Raw genomic sequence first — 26,122 nt, forward strand, 5'->3', positions numbered from 1 at the left:
AACATATCTGCACGCTTAAAGCCGGTGCATGAGCACTCTGCTAAGGCTCGTTGAACACTGTACCACATAGCTACTGAGCTAGATGGTACGATGGAGTTGACCCCCGATTCTCGCGAGCTGACTGAGTCAATACACTCTGCTAAGGCTCGTTGAACACTGTACCACATAGCTACTGAGCTAGATGGTACGATGGAGTTGACCCCGGATTCTCGCGAGCTGACTGAGTCAACTCTGCTAAGGCTCGACAAGTTCCAGAGGCTCATGACGACCTCTAGTTTACGAAATAAATCTGAGGCCATCAACCGCGAAATCAGGATCAGAGATGGAAAGGTCGAGCAGAGCAAGGAGGCTGCCAAGCGTTTGAGTTTGTTCATCTTGAAGAGAATTCAATTTTTTTACTTAAAAGTATGATAATGGCAGCCATGATGATTGGTCCTAGACGAAGGAAGATGGAGGAAAAACAAGGTGAAAAAGTTGCGAGGAGGAAGAAAAGAGGAGTTATTGGCGTCTGAGTTTGTGTGTTTAAAAGAATTTTTGTAATACTTTGGGAAGTGTTATTGGCACTCTAAAAATCTTATTCTACATTACTCACAAGTATATTTTTCTTTCCCAATATAGAAAATTTGGGGTGTAGAATGAGATTTTTGGAGTACTAATAACAATTCCCTTTTGCATTTTTATGTTTAGATAATGTATATGTTAGTTGAATTTTATAATGATCTTTTTTTGAAAAAAAATATTGAAACGCGTATTGTATTCAGATACATATAGATAAGGGTAATGTTAGGGAGATCAAATTTGCAAATCGAATGATGTGTCACAAATAGAAAATTAGCACGTTAATCAACGCTTGAGTTATATTCCAATTATCACATCCACATCATTTGGTTTACAATTTCTTTTCTTTTTTTTAAATTTGGTCTCCCAAGTATTACGCTATAGATAATGTCAAAAGCCAATAATTTTGTGTTTGATAGTAATATCTTTGTAATGTATAAGAATAATGGCAGTGCTGGTGAGATGGTGATTATGGCAAAAGTTGTGCTAGAAGCAATGGTGGTTAGGTTGGTTGTAGTAGTGATGGGGACACACCCATTGGATGGTGACAATAGTTGAGTGGGAAAAGGGTAATGGTAGACTGGTAGTAGGAATGATGGTGATGGTAGTCGCGGCAGAAGGTTGTTGTGGTAACAATGCTAGAGAGGAACAGTATCAACAACATTGATTGAGAGGTTGCGATGGTAATGATGACAAAGATGGTAGAGGTTGTGGTGGCAATGGTGGTAATAGTGATAATGACATCAACTGTGAAATCCCGGCCCCGAATTTCACTATTTAAAATTACGTATTTTGTATTCTTAGTTTTGACGCCTTTATATTTGTGGCGTATAATTTTTTTTAATAAGTAAAAGGATGAAAACGCCCTTAATGAATTAAATGGATTTTTTGAGGACGTATTTAATTCCTATATATTTTGTCACTTTATTTATATTTGGATAGTACTCGTTGATACGAACGCGTGGGCGCAAACGAAATGTAATTTGGAGTTATAACAAAAGAGTTATAAACGAACAAAGTTAAGGGCAAAATTGTCATTTGATCATAAATTTGGAAGACTCCATATTTGTTGCACTAATTTTTGGTGTCATATGTGTGGCGATGATGGGAAGAAAATGAGAGAAAGGAGAGAAATGAGAGGGAAACAGGGCAATCAGGATGAGAAAAAATGAGGGAAATGAAGGAAGAGAGAAGAATGGAACCTCGACCCCACTATCCGACCGGCGACCCGACCCAACTTCCAACATGCAATCCGATGCCTTCTCATATCATTTTCAGGTGAATTGTGATGGGGCAACACTTGAGAACGCATCATTGATCTCTTCGCTTCCATTTTCACCTAGAAATTGAAAGAATTGGGCCTCGGTTTCCTCTAGAACACGCCGACTAGCTCTGTGGGTGCACGACGGCGATCTGCTTTTCCTACATGAATCACCATAGAAAACCACCAACAATCAACTCCTTTTAGGCCTAGGAACAAACCCCAAACAAGTTTGGGGGCGGTGGAGCACCGAAGAAGATGAATCAAAGTGTACACATTTCAAGGGTTTCCGGCGGATCGAGGCGATTTCAGGTGTTTCCGGACCGAATTGGAATTTGGCCCAAGTATGAAAGTTCTTCCCCTTGATGAGTTCTACATTTTTGTAAAATTTGGTAACTTTTAGAGTTAGTCGGAAAATTGGGTTTCCGTTTGCTGGAAACCGCCACCTGCGGTGGCGCATGGCCCATGGACCGATGATTTTTTTAAGCTAAATTAGATGTCCTGATTTCATATTTGATATCCCCTTGATGTGATTTGATTGTTTGAACCCATTTTCATTATGGTACACCACTTGATCATTATATGAATCGATGATCCGACCGTTGGATTGTCACCAAACTTTAATGTGACAATCCAAACTTTAATGTGTTATAGTACGTAATATTTGAGGACTGTTGGAACTTACGGATCGGGCATATGACATACGGATTTTCTGGAATTGAACTTCTAAATTTGTAAAACTAATTAGTGACGCCACCTAATTTTAGTGATTGGCAAAGATCCGACCGTTGGATCGTTCTGAAATTTTAGGATATTGTTCTAGAAGATTAATGAGACTCTTGGAAGTTACGGATCGATGATTCATGGGTGGATATTCCGGATCGAATTACGTAGGGTTGTAGACCCCACCGCTGATTGAGAGTTGACTTTTGGTCAACATGTCTTGAACCGTTTGAAATACTAAAATTATATTACTAGAGACTTAGTGAGGCTTTGTGGGCTTATCTCAGTGAGTGACTTTAATATATATGTGATATATTTATTACCCTGAAAACCTCTCATGCTAGTATACTTTGTGGATACAACATGGATTTTTAAATTATGTTTTATGTTAAATAATTATTTTTATAAAGTTTGCCATCGATCTACTTTATGAAATGTTATGTGACTTGCCTATTTGAAATGTTTGTTAAACATGAGGGCTAGTAGAGGACCATTACCTTAGTGTTAAGGGGTTAGGTGACACCGTGTCCATACCATGTAGCAGTGGTACATGGATGGTTTTGCTTGGTTAATCTGCGATACGGGACCATACTATTTATGGATCATGCTTAGTTAATATGCGATGGGCGATCCTTATGGCCATACATACTTAGGGGTGATCATGTTTGGTTAATCTGCGATGGGTGATTACTGCCTAACAGTTTTATAGGTGTGACTATGTTTGCTTAATCTGAGATGGAGGGTCACTACCTACTAGGTCATCTTCTCAAAGGTGGTCATGCTTGGTTAATCTGTGATAGGGGACCGTATAATTGTGCTTGGTTAATCCGTGATGGATGATCCTTATGGTTATACGTACTTAGGGGTGATCATGCTTCATTAATCCGTAATGGGTGATCACTGCTTAACAGTTTCGTAGTTATGACTCTACTTCGTTAATCCATGATGGGGGTCACTACCTACTTGGTTATCTTCTCAAATGTGGTCATGCTTGGTTAATCTGTGATAGGGAACCATACAATTATGCTTGGTTAATCCGTGATGGGCGATCCTTATGGCCATACATACTTAAGGGTGATCATGCTTGGTTAATTAGCAATGGGTGATCACTGCCTAATGGTTCCGTAGGTGTGACTCTGCTTGGTTAATCCATGATGGGGGTCACTACCTACTTGGTTACCTTCTCAGGGGTGGCTCCGCTCAGTTAATCTGCTATGGGGGGCCACTTCCTATTTGGCTACTTATGTAGGCTTCGATCGAACTGCGTCCCTCTAACCCTAGTTTTTAATGTATTTATGAACGATAACTTTTGAGAATTTTTGTGGTTTGAATTAGAAAAGCCGTTGGATGTTTGGGTGACTCATTCGTAGTTTTTAATGACTTGGCTATGATTTCATAAGTATGAATTTATATTTGAGGTTTATAAACTATCATCGATGGTTTTTTATTTTTATTTTTATTTATTTATTTATTTTTATTATTGATTATCACATAGGTTGTATTATTGTCACTCACACGAGTTTCGCAGCTTATCTGGGTTCTTGTTTGCCTGGTGCACCATTCTCATGGTGTAGGCACTGATTGTACAGGTGGTAGGTCTGAAAAGATTACAAGAAGTTGCTTGGTATTTTGGTTTCGTTGAGTGGTCTAGAACTTGATAGTGTTGGATTTTGATGCATTATATGTGTTATTGATTGATGTGACTGTAGAATGGTGTTGGAAAACATATATGGGTGAATGGCATACCTGTGTGTGTGGCAATATGACAATTGTTGTTTGGATTATGGTTGATGTGTAGTGTGGTACTTTATGTTTTATGAAAAGTTCAGAGTTTGACAAAGGTGAACTACGAATGGCTTGATCCCTATTTGGGGTACATAGGCAGTTTAACGAGGAGGTTAGATGCAACCATAAAGTATACAAAATTTACTACGCAATCCGAATCTTGAGTAGTGCTTTGTCCATATCCTGGAGGCAGGGTATGTTAGATATAAGGGTACTTGGTGACGTCACGTGTCGATCCTGGAAGTATGTCGGGATCAGGGCGTGACAGCAACGATAGTGATTGAGCCTTCCTAGCCACTAGGCTTGTGATATCCCGTCTTGAATTTTAGTATTTTATTTCATTTTTAGAAGAATTTTGGAGATTGAATTGGAATTATTTTGTTAACTTCTCAGGTTTCAAGAAAGTGTTTTTGGTCATGTCGAATTTCCTCAACCCTTTCTATCAACTCTTTAGTTGTTTATGTAGGGTTTGAACCCACGACCGCGTAGGGGCAAATAAGAAATTGCCTTATTTCATGGAAGAGCAAAAGTTAGAAAACGGTGTCTCTGTCGTCAGCGGAAGCAGAGTAGCGTTCTATGGCAGCAGCGTGTTGTGAACTAGCATGGCTGCAATACTTGTTTCATGATTTGAGGATTAAAAATCAAGGGCCAGCTACCCTATTTTGTGATAACCAAGCAGCCCTCCATATTGCTGCCAACGAACTAGACACATTGAGATTGATTGTCATTTTGTTCGAGATTAGATTATGGAAGGAAATATCGTCACCAGATTCGTTCCATCCACATTAGGAAGGAGTTTTCGAGGTGCCATTCAAGGAGAAGGTCAAGCCCTTCCTCAAGGATGATTCCAAAAAAAAAAGTAGTGCTTCAAGAGATTGAATCCAAATCTCTATCTTTTGTCTTTAACCCGCGAGCTTAGCCATCAACCTGCCTTTTCTCGGCGAAGCCGACTAGCGTCACCACCGCCAAAGTGAAGCATGCTATCCCAAAATAAAAACCTTATGAAGCACAGATATGGGAACGAGAGCTAGAATTTGGGACTTGGGAAAGGGGGTTCAACATTCCGTGAAAACTCAAACAATCCTAATTTTAAAATGGCAGAGATTCGCCCCGATCGTCAAACCAGTGCAAGTCGCAAGGCGTGGACTAATAATTGTAGCATGTTCCAGTATCAATGAGTGGCCCTCTATCTTATGAACTTATTTCTACGATTGTTTTTCCAGATTCAAATGTTTGGTTGAAAAAATCGTAATTGACCGTGGTTCCATTTTTTTAACATGGCAATACAATCGTTGGATTGTCATAAATTTTAATTGAGGTTTCTGAACTTTAATAAATCGAAAAATTAATATTTAATTAAAAGCTGGTGTTAGGTTACATATTTATTTAGTTCTTAGATATGTACTTGAATTCATATTCTGCTTTTGTTTTAGTGTTTAATGTGTATAATATTCAATTAATGTCTCCCATTAAATATTTGAATTTGTTAATTTACACATTTTAATTTATTAATTTTGTTTAACTTCCTCCAATTATATCCTTATAAATGTACCTAAATGAGAAAATATTCAAAAAATAAAAATAATGACAAATAAGAAACATGTAAATATATAAGTGTACCGAAATATATTAAAAGGAATTGATGTATTTAAATGTTTATGACATACCTAAATGTCTATACTGAAATGTATTATATTAAATTAACGTACTTAAATATCAGTATCGAAATGACCATACTAAAATATATTAAATGAATTAATCTACCTTGATTCCCGCACTTCCCAGGTTGAGCCGCAGGGCCAGGCTCCAATAAGGGCATCCACCTCCTCCTACATTCAAATACCTAAAATAAAGATGATCATAGAAAATGTGAAATATTTGATAGGATCCATTTAGGAAACGTCGAATACCAAAAATATATTAAAATGAATTGATGTACCCAAATATATGTATTGAAATATAAGATGTACTAAATGTCTGTACCGAAATGTATTATATTAAATTAATATACCTAAATATCTGTACCGAAATGACTATACTAAAATATATTAAATGAATTAATCTACATAAATTGTAAGATCCCACATCGACCAACGGAGACGAGGTGATGTGCCTTATATGTACATGTTCCCCTCCCTATAGTACGAGGCTTTTTGGGAACTCACTGGCTTCAGATTCCATCAGAACTCCGAAGTTAAGTGAGTTCGGGCGAGAGCAATCCTAGGATGGGTGTCCCCCAAAGACGTTCTCGTGCCGAAACCCAAAGACAAAATCGTGAAGGTGTGGCCCAAACCAGACAATATCGTGCTATGACGAAGCTGGTTTGGGATGTGGCATAATGGTTCAGAGCCACTCTGTCATTCGGTACGGAAGTTCCGGTGAGGGCGTCGGGTTCCCCTTAAATGAGGTGGATTGTAAGATCCCACATTGACCAACGGAGAGGGGGTGATGTGCCTTATATGTACATGCTCCCCTCCCTGTAGCACGAGGCCTTTTGGGAACTCACTAGCTTTGGATCCCATAAGAACTTCAAAGGTAAGTGAGTTTGGGCGAGAGCAATCCTAGGATGGGTGACCCCCCCCCCCCCCCCCCCCCCCCGCGGGAAGTTCTCGTGCTGAAACCCAAAAACAAAACTATGAAGGCGTGGTCCAAAGCGGACAATATTGTGTTATAGACCAACCTGTCTGGGATGTGACATAAATGAAGAATAGAAAGTGTATTGAAATATAGTTAGGGATGACAATTTTAACCGCTAAACCCGATAACCGTGGATAACTGCCTGAATGGATTGGATTTGTATATGAAAATTCGAGTATGGTATGGATTTGGGGAAAAATCGTGAACTTTATTTGATTATGGTTTTGGATATGGTTATAGGGGTCCCCAATCCGTATCCGTCCCCGAATCAAACCTGAATATATATATATATATATATATATATATATATATATATACACACACACATAATTTTATTCAATTTACCGAACCCTCCCTATACTATCTTTATTATGCACCAAACATCATGCATGGGGTATATCAACAACCTCATCAATTCAATACTCTTATTGTTATACTCAACCAAATTAATTCATCGAATCATTTTATATATCAATTATCAAATATTACAAGTTTATCAGATTCATCTCTCTTCAAGAGTCTCACTGTCAAGAAATTGGTGCATGTTATCATAAACAACTTCAAATATATTGTTAGTTTTTTGTAATTGGATGTTGCTAATTAATGACGGAATTAGTATGTATTAAAATTTATAATGCGTCAATTAGATAAATATATATATATATACATATATATATATATATATTTTTTTTTTTGTTTTTTGACGAAGATGGATATAACCTATAACCGATTGAAAATCTGTTATCCGGTGGATATGGTTATGGATAATCCCCGATAGTTAATTTGCGGTTATGAATATGGTTAATTTTCGTGGTTATGGGGATGAATATAATATTTTCGTCCCCAAACCGAACCGTTGCCATTCTTAAATATAGTTTACCTAAATAATGATAACAAAAAAAAAATATATATATATATCATAATACAATTAAATGAGGAAAAAGAAAAATAATATAATTATGAGGTTACTAAATGCATCAAGGGACTAAATTTGATTTTAATCTTACACAATGTTTTAGTTTAAAAGTTATATTTTTGAAGGATTAGAATGCAGTTTTGTATTTTAATATGTTGTTGTTGGTACTGTGTGTGACTTGCAGAAACTTACGTATGTAAACCTGAAGTTCGTAGACCTTAGATCAAAGATTTTAGGGTTTAGGACCCTGGGGGCGCCACTTTAACCAAATGGCTAACTATCTATCAGCGTTCCCCATAGCATCCTAGCATCTCATAGCCAACATATACGATTCTGATTTGATTGTTGTTCCACTTGATCTCAAGTTGACTGGTAAAGCAATAATATGGGTTAAACAAAACGAACAAATTCACACAAACAACTAAAAACCTCATAAAGAGCAGAGGAATGAAACAAAAAACAAGGAAAAATCAAAAGACGCACCTTGTACCTTGTCTCTCCAGATTCCTTTGCCTATCGAACACTGGAGCACAAGTTGTTTGTTTATAAAGCCAACTGCGTATATATGCCTTTTTTTCCCTTTCTAAGTAAAACCGAGTGATGGGAAATTGAAATTGTCAAAAAATGAAATCAAGAGGCACGGAAAAGAACGAAATTGACCGAACGTAATTTTTCTTTTTTCTTTTTTCTTTTGGTTTTTGGATTCGACTTTTCACTTTTAAAAGTAAAGGAAAGTAGATTAAGCAAAAGAAGGTTGCTGTGATAAAGAAACCAAAACCAGACAAGAGAAGGGCAATGGGAAGAACAACTCTCTTAGCAGATAATGAGAAGGGCAATGGGAAGAACGATTCTCTTAGCAGAAGAAGATGAGATAAATACTGCATGAGAGAGATAACGTGGTACGACAAAGAATTGCAATTGAAAAAGACTAAAAGCGAGGACTTAGTGGTCCTTGGTAGGCAAGAAATAGCTGTATTAGTTGACGTCAATCTTAAATTATAACTTAATTTTCCTGGCAATTATTTAGCACTTTAGCGTGGGAATCTACACCAATTATTTAGCACATTTGATTCATCGACGAAATTGTACTGACTGTATTAGCTATGAAAATAATTTTATTTTATTCTATTATGTTGGGGTTTGAATCTGATTCAAGTAAGCACTTGACCAGTAAGCTTTTTAAGTTGATCAGTAAACCTTAGGAGGTCGCATGATCACTTGATCAGGAAGCTTTAAGAGGTCGCATGATCACTTAATCAGAAGTGCGTATTAATTTTTTACTATGGTAAAATGACAATTATTTCCCCATTGTGTTTGTACATCATTTAAGATCGAACAATTAAAAATTACGTAATACAAAATATTTTGAAGTACCATATAATTTTTTGAACGGAAGACGAAAGTAGCAATTACATATATTATGTTATGTGTGTCGTCATCCAGAAAATAAGCAGGGTGTCATAATGATGTGAACTGTGAGGGAGGCTTGATAAACTTGTACAGCCGGCTGTCATAACGCTAGAATATGTATATGAACATATAATTCAACTCTTATGTCGCTATAAAGGAAATTAATAGAGAATTTTAGTCATTAAAAAATTAATAATTCAACTGCAAAATTAAAATATTAAATCTACACTAATACCCACTACTAGTGAACCAACACTTATTAATTTGAAGATTTGACATAATGTTAGAAAATGGATATGAAACCAATAATTCAACTCTTATCTAGGGATGGGCAAACGGGTAAAGGAACCGCGTGTCGGGATAGGTAATGTAGGTTCGGGGTGGGTACGGGACATTTCCAAATATTGTAGAGAGTAAACGGGCCGTGCCGGGATGGGGCGGGGCGCTGTCAAATACGGGGCGGGCCAGGTCCTAATCCTTAGAAAAAGGGACCCCAGACTGACCAGTTTCTAATAATAATGAACGGTCGAGATTAAATGATACCCTATCATCTAATCTCAACCCTTAATTCCTACCCTAGTCGATGTCTCATGTGTCCACTGTCCAGGTTTCCACTTCCAGTTTCAGCTTTCAGTCACTCACTCCAATCTCCATCGTCTTCTCGAATCTCGACGACATCACCCATCCAGCTCACCACTGTCGCGATGGATAACAGCACCACCTATCCAGCCATCCTCCTCGACGACATCCCAGAGAACCCAGGTCCAGAACCAAGACTCGATTCTCTCCTCTTGGACAACACCACCGCCGTCGCAACCACCATCACCCCATCACCGCCATCTTGGATGCTGCTACCAGCCATCATCCCTCTAAAATTTGGGTAATTTTGAATTAGGGATTTGTTATTAATTTGAATTTCGGGTATAGGGATTTTAGGGTTTTTAAATTAGAACTTGCGATTTTAGGGTTTTTGAACTAGGCTACTAGAGTTAATTTTGCAATAGATTGATGATTGGTCTGTTTGCTTCTGAGAACCCAGAGGGCCTTTGATAATATTGAATGTTTGGATTGGACTATTAGAAATCCTGTTTGCAGTACATATGCAGCAACAACTTTGTTTGATGAATAAATCAGGTCATATTGTTTGTTTTTGGTTCCGATTTGAACGCTACGAAATCCTCCTGGCAACGGGTCTAGACAACCTAAGGCGATTTGTGTTGGTTAATGCTTTAAAGTTCAATGTATCTGTCAATTTATTTAAAATGTTAATGCTTTAAGCCTTTTGATTACAAAGCCAAATTACTGCTCTAAACTAGGAAGCAGGGGCTAGGGAGTAGGGACTAGGGAGGGTTCAAACCCCGAACGGTAAGCTTTATATCAAACCCCATATAAGGTTATGTAATTTTAAGAGAGCTGTTGCATAAATCATTTCTTCTGCTAAATCTGCACATTGACACCTCTGAGAGAATTTTAGAAAATAATGTCAAAGCATCAGATTAGACCAATCTTTGTCATTTGTATACGTATGATATGCTTTGAGTGCGGGAGTTCATGTTTGAATCTCGATATTTCATACTAGAATGCTACCGAAATGCATGTTGAGGAATTGGCTTCCCTTTGTTAAAGACAATCTTACTTGCAAGCATCTTATTCTCTCAGTGGAAGAGTAATTGGTGGACTTGCTTCAGAGTGATACTAGACATGTAAGACAAACTCCTAAATGTTATTAGCATTGCCATTTCTTATGAGATTAGTTTTAGAGTAAAACATTAAAATTATATGGAGCAGGAGTGATGCAATTCTTTGTGGTATATCTACAGTAAAACTGACACGCCCCGACCCCGATATTCCCCGAATACCAGAATAGGCACGTGCTGGCCGACACCCGAGGGTGACGAAAGCCATTTATTGAGTGCAAATGCTGAAAACAAGAGATATATAAGGCTTATAAATGTAAAATAATAATGAATATGCAAATAAGGACCGTGTTCAGATCACACCACTAATCTAGAGCACTAAAAGAAAATAATAATAAAATTGAATGAAATAAAGGAGAGGGTCCTACACCGAGAGGACTCGAAGATGCCGATGCGGAAGTGCCTGGACGTCAGGATTGCATGTCTCGATTCTAAGTCCTGAAGGGGGCGTAAAACAAACATGAGTGGACCAAGTTGATATATATATATATATATATATATATATATATAATAAAACAATTATCAACGTACTAACCCCCAGGTTTTATGAAAACACAAATATAATGATAAACATAGGTTTTCTGAAACCTAGCATGTCGTACAATGTCTCAAATCATAATTCGCATAAATAATAAACACTAGTGAATGTCCGATAACTCTTCAGGCCCCATGTCGGCTTCCCGTCTCTGAGCCGACAGTCAGAGGACAATACACTTCAGGCCCCATGCCAGCTTCCCGTCTTTGAGCAGACAGTCAGAGGAAAACACAGTCCAGGCCCTATGCCAACACCAAACCGTCGCCCAGGACGGACCGGATCTATCCCTACGTCCCGTAGCGAAAAGGACCACTAGGTAAGTACAAAACCAATGAACATACATATATTGAAAATCAATTTCATAGTATAAAGTCATGCATCATCTATACTATAAAGAGGTGTTCTAAACATGTACTAAATATCATATCGTCATCCATCAGATATTCTATAAGAACATGGGTTATAGGAAAAATAGTAATAATTCAAACTGGCCTTAGTAAGCATGTTATCTCGTAAAACGTTATCATGCTTTTCATATATGCATTTCTACTATTAAAACATGCATTTTTATAAGGGGTCCACTCACAGTACTTCACCATCGAAAAGCCACGCCATCTAGCGAAGACGGAAATGCCACAGATAATCACCCCTAAGCATATAAATGGTACATTTAGTCAAACTCTACTCAAACGACTGAATTTGGGAAAACGAATATCGAAAACGGGTTTAGGACATCGAAATTAGCCTAGGAGGGGTCCCACATGAAACCCCAAAAGTCAACGGTCAAAGTCAACGTTGACCGTTGACCGGTCAAAATCAAAGTCAACGCTGACCGTTGACCGGGTCAACGGTCAGACCGGGTCCGGGTCAACAGGTCAAACGGGTCTGGGCTTGGATCCGGGTTGGGTTAAAGGGTTTGAACTTGGGTTGGATCCGGGTTTTGGATTAAGGGTTTGGGTCTAATGGGTTTAGGGTTAACGGGCCGAAGCCCCTAAAAGGAACGGCCCAAAGGCCATTAAATTAACAAAACAAAACAAAATAAATAAATAAAAAGGTTGGGTTGGGCTACCCAGGGTTTTGGGCTTGGCAGGAAAGGCCCAAAGGCCTTGGCTTTTGGTGGTTCGCCGGATTCCAAGGCAGGAGAAGGCCGGTTTTCGGCCGGAGAATTCCCAAGCTCCGATGGAGCTCAAAACTCAATCAAAACATGTCATTCAATACACCAAATTGAAGCCCCGACGGTAAGGAATCGAAATATACCCTTGGTTCCTGTCATCGTGGCTGGAGTTGGCCGAAAAACAGCCTGGAAGCCACGGGTGTCCGCCGGAAACTGGGTAAGATTCAAATGAGTATAACTTCTTCAATACTCAATGAAATTGGGTGAAACAAAAAGGAAAGTTGTAGTACGCAGCGAGACGAAGAGATTGATACCTTGCACACTGACCAACTCGCCGTGGTTTGGCCGGAACTTGCCTCGAAAGGGGCGGTGCTTGCCGGAAAACTGGGAAATCTCTCCGAGGTGGTTTCTTCATGGTTTGACATCCAAAACACAACCACGGGGTTAGAAAAGAACTATAGGGATGAAAAGAGAATCATTTGGAGTGTTTTGAGGCTTACCCAAAACGGAAGGACGAGGAACTCGTCCGAGTTCCTCTGTGCTCCACAGAGACGAAGAGAGGGAGAGAGTTGACATGGTGATGCTGCTGTTGTTGTGGTGTTTGATGATAAGGGAGATGAGGGTTTGTTGGTGTGTGTGTGTGTGTGTTCTGCTCGGAGGGGGGGAGAGAAAGACAGAGAGAAAGAAAGAGAGAAGAGTGAATTTTAGAAGAAACAAAAGAAAGGGAAAGGGATCCAGGAAACAAGACAGGGGGTGGGCCCCTTGGACTTACCGATTAAGACTAAAAACAATTTTAAAAAGGAAAGTATCCCCCAAACTTAATGAAAATACAAAAATACCTATTTTCTTCTGTAAATTCTGGAACAGGTTGTTATAAAAACTCGAGAAGTCATTTAGTTTCGATTGGTGTTCTGTAGCATCTGGTTGTGAGTTACAGATGTTTTCGTCTTTTTTTTTCTGTTCTTTTTCTGTTGATTGGAGTATGGTCTTGTTTTGATGTAGAACTTAATATTAGTGGAAAGAGCTTCACTGGTTTGTTAAATAATTTGCAACCAAGACACCTTTTTTTTTTCTTTTATTGTGGACAAGTTTCAACAGAGACTAATTTTTCCATATTCATTTATTGGAATCTTGATTCCTTATAGAAACATAACCTTCATGTGCTCTCTCTATTTTTTGAAATATGGGGTGTTGAAATTAAAGTGGGAACAAAACCTTCATGTGCTCTTCCTATTTTTTGAAACATCCGCAAGCAAAGTATGGCACTGAATTATAAATAGAACTATTTATGTATTTATCATTATGGTGGTAAAAAGAAGTGTTAAATAATGTGATATATTTGTACAAATGTTAGTTTTTTTTTTTAATATATATATAACCAAAAAAAAAAAAAAAAAACCAAGGACCCGTGGACCTGATCCGTTTCAACTGGGCCGGGTTAGGTCTGGTTTCTATATTAGAATCTACTATCCCCAACCCGGGGCAACCAGTGCCCATCCCTACTCTTATGTCGTTATATAGGAAATTAATTGAAAATTGTAGTTGTTGAAAATTTAATACTCAAGTGCAAATTACCAAAAAAAAAAAAAAAAAAAAACAAAAAACAAAAAACAAAATGTTACTATGTCCACTCCTCTTTCTTATTTCATCACCCCACTTATTTTGTCACCCACCATTATAGACACATGATATTTTTGCCATTCACCATGAACAGTAAGAAAAATAAGAAATTATATTTTTACCACCTATTTGTATCATCTCTCTAATAGAGATGAAACCTACTTGGGTTAGCCGGCCTTACCTCTATTAAAGAGATAATACAAAAATGGTACAAATAAATGGTATGTAGTATTACTCAAGAAAAATAGAATACTATTTTTACGCCCACCATTATTCCTGAAATACACTGTTCTGAAAATCCCCACCTAGCGTCGTCTAGGCCAGGTCTAGGTGCTAGGTTGTTGGCCATTGTCCCAATTAATGCCTAGACGTTTGAAAATTAAAAAAGTGCACCTAGACTTGCTGAGGCACCCTCATAGGTTGCCTAGGTGTCCACCTAGTTTTCCCAGACCCTTCTAGGTTGCAACTCACTTAAACATAAAATAGATAACTTTTATTTTGTATTTTAATTTTTCAATAAATTGTAAGAGACTTATTGAATACTTAAATGAACACACATTATATGTTTGTTCCCCATATTTTTCCTTCTATTCCAATACTTCATAATATATATATATATATATATATATATATGTCATTCTATTTTGTAGTTTATGATGAAATTATATATATTTTAAGTATAAACAGACACTTATTTACCCAAAATATAATAGATCTACTTAAATCCACCTAGTCAGCTCAAGCGCCCGCCTAGCCGCCTAGGTGCTAGGCCCCAGCCTGCCGCCTAACTAGCGCCTAGCGTCTTTTAGAACCTTGCTAAAATAAGATTATATATTAAAGCGTGAATTGCCAATTTAGTCCCTGAATTATCACCTAAGTGATTATTAGGTCCCTAAACTTTTTTTTTTTTTTTTTCAAAAAAATATGTCTTTGAATTATAAAAATCTGCCAATTACATTCTTAATATCATATTCCAAGTTACTATATTCAATTTTCCATCATTTTAAGTCACATTACTTGCATGTAATACACATTGGAAGCTAGATTGGTATTTTTCATAAAGAAATAGTGTATGTTGAAGGGTAAATTATGTTAGATTCGCAATCTATATGAAATGTTAAGGGCTTATAGGCGAAAAAATGACAGTATTACACTCTAAAGTTTGTCAAGTGACTTAAATTGATGAAAAATTGGATCAACTAGCTTTGAATATAGTAGTAGGGATGAAATTAACAATTTTTAATGAATCTAGAGATTTATTTTACCAAAAAATAATTCAGAGACCTAAATTTCACTGAGATGATAATTCAAGAACTAAATCGACATTTCATCCTAACCACATGTTGGAGTGTGCAGAAATCAGCTGCATAATGATTTCCCCAAATCCACCCGCGCAACCACCCCCAACAACATAGTTGTGCCTTCCAGCTAACAGACAGAACCAACCCCAGTCCCAAATCTTGGAGGACCACCACTAGACTTGTAAACGATCAATTTTATTGGGTTCCGGTTAGTTTTAACCCAATCTGTTAAGTTAATGAGTCATTTAAATTTAACCTGTTAAGTTAATGACTCGCTAAGCTAATGACTCATCCTTTTAACCCATTTCACTCGTTAACAAATTTTTTATTTTACATTCTAATACTAATTACATGTATTTGGTACTGGGTTGCTAAAAAAAAAAGCAAATGACAATCTCATTTTCCCACACTAGCCCACATTTTACATCCGTTTTTCAACTACCAAACAGAATAATGAAAGGGAAATGGATCCTCTCCAAGGCAACCCCTCGGGATCCTTCTGACCAGTGTTAGTAGGCCGTTGGATTTTTATCCAATGGCTACAATTATTATAACTTTTAGAGGGCCTCTTGTTTGTAGCCGTTGGATAAAAATCCAACAGCCCACTAACACTGGTTAGGAGGATCCCGAAGGGTTGCCTCGGATCCATTTCCTAATAAAAGCATAACTTATTGACCATCGTTCATGGTCCTTCCTATGCCAGCTGTAAAGAGGAATCACATATGGGCGTTCAAAAACCTTCAAGAGAAAAACAAAAATGAATTGTTATTAACACTCTAAAAATCTATTTGCAATTCAAAACTTTTTATAATTCAAATGAAAAATACACTTGTGAGGAGTGTAGAATGAGATTTTTGGAATGCTAATAACAGTTTCCAAACAAAAACCCAAAACAAATATATGAAAAAAAAACAATATAATCATAAAGAATTGAAAAAACAACCACGAGTTAGTGGTAAATGACGGATTTCGAGGCTTCCTTCAAATTAAAAATTAGAGGTCTTAGGTTCAAAACTCGATGCTAATGTAGGGTTCAAAACCCGATGTTGGTGTGGAAGCTAGACTTGTGGCCAGAGAGAGGTTGAAATGCCTCTACGAGTCTTCTTGGCCTCCGGAAGGGATCGATAATTGTGGCTTGCCAGCCAGAGAGAGGCTGAAATGCCTTTGCGAGTCTTCTCGGCCTCCGGAAGGGATCTATAATCGTGACTTGCCACCGGTTGTCTCTTTTTTTTTTAAAAAAAAAAAATTCAAAAATCCAAAATTTGGAAATGAAGAAGGTGTTGGAACTTGTGTTATGTGGGACTGCCAGTCCCACATCACCCAAACACCTTTAACACTACATCTTTATAAGTGAGTTCACTCACTTATAGTTTGAAATGAATTGGGCCAAAGCCATGGACCTTAGGCCTCAGACTTGGAGGGTTTGGGTGTATATATTAAATGTCAAAGATGGGCCTTGGGCCTTGGGGCTCTTGGGCTCGGATGGATGAAAAACACAAGTTACGTTTTTTATTTTTTGGATTCAGTTTTTTCCGAAAAGATAAAACTGATTGAACAGTTACGTTCAGTTTTTAAAATTGATTGAACAGTTGCATTCGGTTTTTTAAAAACTGATAAGCATGAACGGTTGTATTTGTTCAAATTATGCCATTATATATATGGCAATAAAATCAGAAACTCATCATCAATTTCATTTTTTCCTTTCTCCATATTTCACAAAGAAACGCTCAATCAATTCGCCAAGAATCCGAGTTCGTGTGCAATAACTTGGATTAGATAGTTGTATCCTGCAAGATAAATGTCCATTTGAACTACTGCACTGGTGTAGGGACGTATTTCTGTCTTAGGAGATTGCTACTGCAAGCCTCTATCTTCCTATCCAAGTTAGTGTTTTATGGTTTATTAATTGTTTATATTGTAAGATAGATATATATATATATATATATATATATATATATATATTGTATCCTTGTGAAATTTCTATTCGAAATAAACTGTGCAATTGTTGTATAATATATACTTAACATTTGATTGGTTCTAACAATCTAAGATAGAAGTATGGATCAATCAAATGTTGGTGTCGTCAAGCAACACGTTGAGAAACTTGAGAAGTTCAAAGGAGTTGATTTCAAATGTTGGCAACAGAAGATGTTGTTCTACTTACCAACTCTGAACTTGAGTAATGTGATTACTTCTGAGGCCCCCAAAGCACCAGAAGAGGGAGATATTCCTGCCGAAATTCTGTAGGCTACAGAAGCCTGGACTCACAGTGAATTTCTATGCAGGAACTACATTTTGAATGCTCTAGATGACTCTCTGTATGATGTTTATTCATCATATAAGACAGCGAAAGAACTGTGGGAGTCTCTGGATAAGAAGTACAAGTCTGAAGTGGCAAGTTCCAAGAAGTTTGTAATTGGAAAATTTCTGAATTACAAGATGAGTGACACCAAGTCTGTTGTCAAGCAAGTTGAAGAACTCCAAGTGATTGTTCATGAGTTAGATGAAGAAAACCTTGGTCTGAAAGAAGGTTTTGTGGTTGGCTCTATCATAGAGAAACTACCTTCGAATTGGAAAGACTTCAAGATTTATCTGAAGCATCTAACTGAAGACATGAGCATGGATCAGTTGATTCTCAAACTGCGTGTGGAGGAGGATCATCGCAAAAAGGAGAAGTATGATGTCTCATCGCTGGAGGCAAAAGCCAATATTGTGGAAGGAGGTGACTCACACAAGGCAAGGCACCATCAGAAAAACAAAGGCAAGGATGCTACAAAGAAAGCAATGATTGCTGTGAAAGGGAAAACCTTCAAGAAAATCAAAGGAGGTTGCTGGGTTTGTGGAAAGACAGGTCATAGGGCAAAGGACTGCCGCCACAAGAAGGATCAGAATTCTGGAAGTTCCAATTAAGCAAATGTTGTAGAAGACACGTTTGTTGCTGTTGTCTCTGAAGTCAATTTATTGACTAATTCAAATGACTGGTTTGTTGATACAGGAGCAACAAGGCATGTGTGTGCTGATCGAAATTTATTTGTTACTTACCAATCTGTTGATGGTGGAGAAAATCTGTACATGGGAAATGCAATTGCGTCTGCCGTTGCAGGGAAAGGAAAAGTGACGCTCAAACTCACTTCCAGAAAAGAGCTTTCACTCACCAATGTTCTGCATGTTCCTGATATTCATAAGAACCTGATTTCTGGATCGCTTCTGAGTAACAAAGGTTTCAAAATTGTGTTTGAATCTAACAAGTTTGTAATCACCAAAGGTGGGGTGTATGTGGGAAAGGGCTACCTGGTTGAGGGGCTCTTCAAAATGAATGTACTTTCTGTTAATGTTATTAATAATAACAAGCCTAGTGCTTCTTCTGCTTACTTGATTGAGTCCTCTACATTATGGCATGCAAGATTAGGTCATGTTAATTTTCGTTCTCTTCAAAGAATGGTTAACTTAGGCCTATTGCCAAAATGTTCCATGAACAAAGTATCTAAATGTGAGATATGCACATAATCTAAATATGCAAGACACTCATATGAATCAGTGGAAAAATCCAACGAAATACTTGGTTTAATCCATAGTGATCTTTGTGATTTCAAATCCACACCAACTCGTGGAGGAAAGAACTATTATATCTCTTTCATTGATGATTGCATCAAGTATTGTTATGTCTATTTGATTCATAGTAAAGATGAAGCTTTAAACATGTTTAAGACATTTAAAGCCAAAGTCGAAAATCAACTAGACAAAAGAATAAAAGTCTTAAGATCGGATAGAGGTGGTGAATACGAATCTAATGACTTTGCAGAATTTTGTTCGACACATGGAATAATACATCAAACAACAGCACCATATACTCCTCAACAAAATGGAGTGGCTGAACGGAAAAATCGTACATTGAAGGAAAAATCGTAAATTGTGCAATTATTGTATAATATATACTTAACATTTGATTGGTTCTAACAGAAGGTACCCACAAGATCAAACGGAGAGTATGAGAAGTATGAGAAGGATGGAATGGACATTGTGGGCCACCCAGAATGGTATAGCCAACCCGAAGCCAGAAAGCAGGTGGACCACCAGTGCCTCGCTGTGGATATTGCTTTCGAGGAGGGTTTATCGGCTATCTCTTTGGTCTTCTGCTTCGTTATTGCTTTTTGAAATAAGCTGCTTCTGCAAAAAGCAATCTCCTTTGATTGTTGGGTATTCGATTGTGTGTTTGTATTCGATTGTCTTATTCTTTATTAAATTTACACACACCACTCTCAATTAGCAAGCGTTAACAGATCTTGCGGTAGACACAAAATGCCCTGTTCTTTAACTAGTGATTATCGAGTTTTCTCCGTTAAAAACCCGACCGGTTGAGCATCCAAATAATAATTTTAATAGGTCGGTTGGGTCGAGTTAATGGACTAGGTTTAAAATGCCTAGTCTAACCATCACGACTCCCCAAGTCTCCTATGTCCACCCATCTAGGCCTTCTCTGTACATAATTTTTAGTCGTCGAATTCGAATCAATATAACAAGCTATTGTGTGAGAGAGATGGGAAACATGAAGTTCACAAAGAACTCCAACTCCATCATATCCAGCACAAGAACATGGCAGTCCCATGCTTAAATTAGCCTCATACTTCCTCAGCCAAGGCATCAAGCCAATGATGGGTTGGCTGGGAGCATGAACGGAGCCAATGAAGGCTAATTGGGGGCAGGTGCTTCCATTCAAGTAATTTGTTTGTTAAGTTGCAAACTACAGTTATTTACTATACACGCGTTATCTTTAAAAAAAATATATATGTATATAATATCCAACATACTACTTATACTCTATATCAAATATTATATGAGCAAAAGTACTCTTATTTTGTCATTCAAATTGAAGAACTCCTCTTCCGCCCATCATGTATTAATATTTTCCTCATCACTTTCCAATTTTCCACTACTATATATAGAAATTTTTGCAACATGGCATTGCGATACATCATCATTTAAAATCATTCCTATTATCATATTGAATATAAATCATACTTTAATAAAGTTTTCTTAGTTGATTTTTGGGATGCCCCCACTAAAAATAAAATTCTAGCTTTGTCCCTGGCTGGGAGGGAGAAGTTGGGTGATGGGTTGGCTGCCACGGTTGACCGTGGGGTTGACGAGCATTTGTTTCATTTTCAATTTTATGTAGAAGTCTTCATTTGTTAAAATAATATTTTGATTAGGTCCTTTAAAGTCATTTTATATGAGGTGAATTTATCAACAAAATATTCTATTTAATTTAAAGTGGTGAGAAAATTAAACAATGGGGTGGATTTAATATCTCTCTTTAAAAAATAATCTCTTCTAATACCCACTACTATTGAACAACCACTTATTAATTTGAAGATTCGTCATTTCTTTATCTTTCTATTTAGAGTTGACAGCACAAGCGATTAAATTTTAAATTTCGATAGTCATTAAGGGAATGCTAGTTGTTCTTTTTATAAGAGTTGAGTGTAACAAAGTTTTTTGAAGTATACCATAAATTTAGTTTTGATCTCTAAACTCTAGTTATTGTTGCTTTCACCCTCGAATTGTCTCGTTCCCTAGGTCCCTATTTGTAACCGTTGGATCAAATTTCAATGGTCCAGATCCCCTGAACTTGGTGGATTAGAAGGAATGGATCCACTACCATTATGATGACATATATAGATTTTTTTTTTTAAAACGATGTTATCTACATTAAAAGGTAAAGGGTGTGCTTAGCCTCACAATGAGCTAGTAATAATGTGGTTCAAACTCGCATATGGCGAGAATTGAACCTAAGACCTCTCACTTACAAGTGAAGAGGAATACCACTAGACCGTAGTACTAAGTGACTGTGACATATATAGACTTTATCTCTACTATTATAAATTGTTTATATGTTTTTTCATAGATTTAAAAAATTCTTTTTTATTTTATTTTATTTTATTTATGAGTTTAGAGACCAAAACTAAACTCAGTATAATTCAAGGATCTTTACTACAATTTAGCTTTTTATAAACTAGTTAATCCTTTTACTAGTGAATGGTAAATGGAAGGACTTGTAAATGGCGTGCTGTAAGGCATGGGGCTCAATGGGTAATGAAATTGGAAGAAAAGACAACAGGCGATGATCCAAAGATAGTTAGGGAAGTTCAAATTCGGCTTATTCACTACATTTTGCTAGATGGATTACCACTGTTTAATTTTAGGAAAATTTTATTTGAACTCATATAACCTCTTTTTACATCTATCTTACTCTTTACAAGTATTTCCTCGTTTCCTTCGTAGACAAATACTTCTTTCCAAGGAGTAGAAAGTACATAGACCTTTACAAGACTGTATAATTTATGAAGGAAAACAACTGATAGAACCAAATAACTCTGCTGGCAGTGGACCATACTTTTCATCCCAGATCTCTGTTTCCTCCGCCATTCTCATCTTAAGTTTTCAAATTTGTGAAATGAACCCTGAAATATTAGCAACTCACTTATTTAAAGATACTGCACCTCCAATGGACTCCTTAGGTGATCAGCTCGTTACAATTGGCGGAAAAGAGAAAAATCGAACTCCAACCATGCTACCTATCTTGCTCCTAGAAGGCATGGTTGGTGTAGAAGTTCTATTCGTATTGGCTCCTTATCATTACGAATCCCTACATCAGAAGCTGTTGGATTATTAGATTGCCAGGCTTGCCCCACTCTAACGACATCGATATTGTCTCCAACTTTACCACATACCAAATCCATAAGGTGTGAGACTTTACCACAAAAGACTTCAGTATTAGTTAGAGTGGGGTAATCAATTTAAACCCCTTGGTTTTTTTTCTCACCACCGATGTGGGATTTTAACAGAAGTATGGTTGAAGTACAATTTTTATAAAGAGCTTCTAAAATGATTTTTTTAGTTAAAATTGACATAAAAACAGGGAGCGGGATTAGATATGCTCTAACGGAACATTTTCAAAATTTTGAAGTCAATCTTTGTTTTATTGCTTTTTATTGCTTGGTCTTCTAAGTAGATGTTAGCAAATCACAATGATGCATGGACACAGACACGGATACGGGGATACGACAAGATACAATGTGGGGATATGTGAAATTTCTAAAAACGACGACACGATACTTCAAGGATACGACAATTAAAAATATGTATAAATAAAAATAAATAAATAAATATATCCATACCACTACACATTAATATATTATAATATACAAAATACAATAATATTATAATAATACAAAAAGTTAAAAATAGAAAAGCAAAAGGCTTTTTAATTAGATTAAGGACTGATTTGGTATTACTGTGCTTTAAAAAAAAAACTGTTTCTGCTGTGCTGTGAGAATAAGCAGCTGTGAAATAATGCAATAGAGTGTTTGGTAAACTTTTTTGTAAAGTGCTTTTGAAAAAAAAAAAAAAGGCAGTATTATAGTGTTTGGTAAACTTTTATGTAAAACAGATGTGAGAAAAAACCGGTTTTGCAGCTTCTTGTTTTTTGTTTTTTTTCACCCAAACTGTGAAAAAAAGCTGAAGCCGAATGTTTACCAAACACAAAAATAGCTCCCAGCTTTTTTTTATACCAGCTTTTTTCAGAATCACCTCAGTACCAAACCAGGCCTAAGCTTTTAGTTTCAGTTTCAGAGATGTGTTTTGTGACTTGTCCTCGGGGAATTAGATTAAGGCTTCGAATGGATTGAATCAGAGGAGTAAGATCAGGAAAGCATCGAATTCAAAACTATTAACACAGTGAAAACTAAAGCTTACCACTCACCAGGAGTTGCAGACAAAGACAAAGGAGATGATGGAGCAGTTGTAGACGGAGAAGATGGAGACGACGGCGCAGTTGCAGACGGAGACGATGGAACAGTTGCAGATGACAGTCAATGGTGATTCATGAAAGTCTCCCAAGTAGAATGACTTCTGAGGTTCGAGATGTAAATCCGAATTTTTTTTTACTTCTGATTATCCTTCGATTTTAGAGTGATTTCAATTAGCTAAGTTCGATCAATCATGATTCTGTGCAGATTTATTGTGATTTTTTTTTTTTTTCTGATTATCCTCCTATTTTAGTTTCAAACGTATCCGAAAAGTAAGATACTCATATCTGGACAATACGATACGCGTATCTCATCAGCCCTAAACGTATCCCTTCACTCTGATACGTATCGAGCACATATCCTCCTCGTATCTGTATCCTTAGCATGTCAGATACGGGATACGGTGACTTTCTCCCGTGTCCATAACCTCCGTCTATGGAGTTCGTGTAATAGATGCATAAAAAATTTGTCCAAGTTAGGAAATCCTACCTGCATATATATTTTTTAAAGAACTTGTCAACAAACCTTGTTTCATAGAAGTGGGACGCATTAGTTGCAAATGAAAGCATAAAGAAAGATAAAGGAAGGTATAAATCAGCTTTTCATGAAAAATATAGTATGGTACAAGAGTCTCAAATTTCTCCATCGAGTCAATCTCATAGGAATGTATAAACCACTGAAACCAACTCCAATGGTGAGCTAAAAGCCAAATTACCCTCCAAACCCACTCCAACCCAAGGAAAAATTTTGGGCTAAATGCTAAATGCTAAGCCAATCCCAAATTCCTCCCAAAATTTAGCCCAGAAATCGGAGTGGACTCCACCCAATATTTATCGGAATTTAAATTTTTTTAGATTAAAATGTTCATAAAATTAATTTACGATAGTCTAAATATTTATTTTTTTAAAAGAATTTAATTTAACAAAAAAAAAAAAAATAGCCTAAGTTCATTCTTTAATATTCCCAGACTAAAATTTTAGGCGAATACCGTTGGAGCAAAAAAACTGTTTTTAAGCTAAAAGCTAAATTTTCTGGACTAAAAAATTTTGCTTTTAGCCCAACCATTGAAGATGGTTTGATCAAAACCTTGCAGACTTGGCAGATGAAAGTTCCAAACCAGCTGAAAGCAATCTTAATTGGTTCCTGAATCAAGGTAGCAGTACAATAAATTGTCATAGAGAGCTCGAATAAAAAGCATACTTGTAATACAAAACAGTTATGCACAAATAAATTGTCTATCTGTACATGATCGTTTCTTCATTGTTTTATTGTAGGTGAGAATGTTATGCCAGAAAGCAAAGGAAATTCTAATGGGAGAAAGAAATGTTCAGGTGAAGATTTTCGTTTCTTTAGTCTCTTATTATATTTGTATTACAGTACATATTTCACTGTTATTTCATTTTGTATAGGGAAAAAGCGTTATTACTATCCTTCATTTGAATTGGTAACGCTGGTGTGGATCTTTGAAATTATATGGGTATACAATTATTATTATTTATTTGCATATACTTACAACCAATATTCATGGGCAATTTCACGACCTTCCAGAGCTTTTTCGAATTAGGGGGAAGTTGTCAGATCTTAAATTCCAAATCCGCAGGCAAATTGACCCTTGCCATTACCTGGAAACGACTCCTCTCACTCCCAAGAGATAAATTCAGGTATTGCATGTTGGATTTCAGTTCATTTCAGTTCATTTTTCTGGGGAGTTTCAGAAATCCGACGGGTATTTTCTGTTTAAACGGCAAGCAAATGTCGTCTAAGGGTTGTCATCCTTCTTGGTACATGGCCACAGCGCAACCGCACATCACCCTTCTGCTCCTGCTGGTCAGGTAACATCACTATTTAATCAGGGGGAATTTGTGATGTGGTTATTAATCTGCTTTTCTATTTATTTACTATTAAAATGTGTATGTTGCTTAGATTTATGTTGATTTTGATACCAAAACTAATTTTTTCTGCTAAGTGGTAATGGCCTATTAAATTGGGAACACATTTTTGTCGAATGAAACTATGCTTGCACAAATTTAGTCCTAGTCGTATTATTCTTCTTGGCTTTTTGTTTCAATGATCCATGATGGTAACCGTCCTTCTACTCATAAATCCTTCCCTCACGTGGTGAATTGGATTTTGGAAGCGAAGTTATTGGCCATGAAGATTTAATACTTAGTTTGAATGGATCAAAGATTTTTGGTTTTGATGGTTGGAATGTTCGATTGAAGATTATAGACTCAACCGAATAATAGTTTATAAGAAATTAACACATATACAAAACCATTATAAAAGAAAAATAAACAAAGCTGAAATCATTGCAATAACTATAATTGGGTTTTGTCATTTATATATGATATTCCTTGATAATTTAGCAGATAAATTATAACTTTGTTGTTGTGTCATAAAAATGAACTATAATATATTTATATTCTTTTGATTGCCTTGCAATGAAACTCACGAATGAGTTACAAACTGTGAAGGAAATAGCAGAAGAAAGATTACTTCCTGAAGCCTATCCTGCTACACGCTTGAAATATAATGCAAATGAGGTACCCTATTATACTTTTTTTAGATACATTTTCCCACGCAACACTTTGCTATGTGAATGTGCACTTTCCTAGGAAACTTATGTAGTTTTCTATTATCAGATGCATTTGGTTATATAAATGTTTTAGATTTAGAGAAGTGTTATTGGCATTCCAAAAATCTCATTCTATACTCCTCACAAGTGTACTTTTCTTTCCTAATATAGAAAGTTTGGAG

The 26,122-nt window shown here is 36.7% G+C and overlaps 1 protein-coding gene and 1 long non-coding RNA gene across 2 annotated transcripts in view; both read right to left on the minus strand.

Annotated features, from left to right (window-relative positions):
* The window catches only part of LOC148694512 (disease resistance protein At4g27190-like), a 67,570-nt gene that overhangs the window by 6,339 nt on the left and 35,109 nt on the right, over window positions 1-26,122 (minus strand). The gene's annotated exons all lie outside the window — the stretch shown is intronic.
* On the minus strand, window positions 5,914-8,560 carry LOC148694513 (uncharacterized). The gene is made up of 3 exons (XR_015966245.1): window positions 8,364-8,560; window positions 8,073-8,249; window positions 5,914-6,170 (listed from the first exon to the last, which is right to left on the minus strand). It is a non-coding gene; the product is annotated as an uncharacterized LOC148694513 (long non-coding RNA).

Source organism: Pyrus communis, chromosome 9, assembly GCF_041283825.1.
Source record: "Pyrus communis isolate YQ-2024b chromosome 9, ASM4128382v1, whole genome shotgun sequence".
Classification (NCBI taxonomy): Eukaryota; Viridiplantae; Streptophyta; class Magnoliopsida; order Rosales; family Rosaceae; genus Pyrus; species Pyrus communis.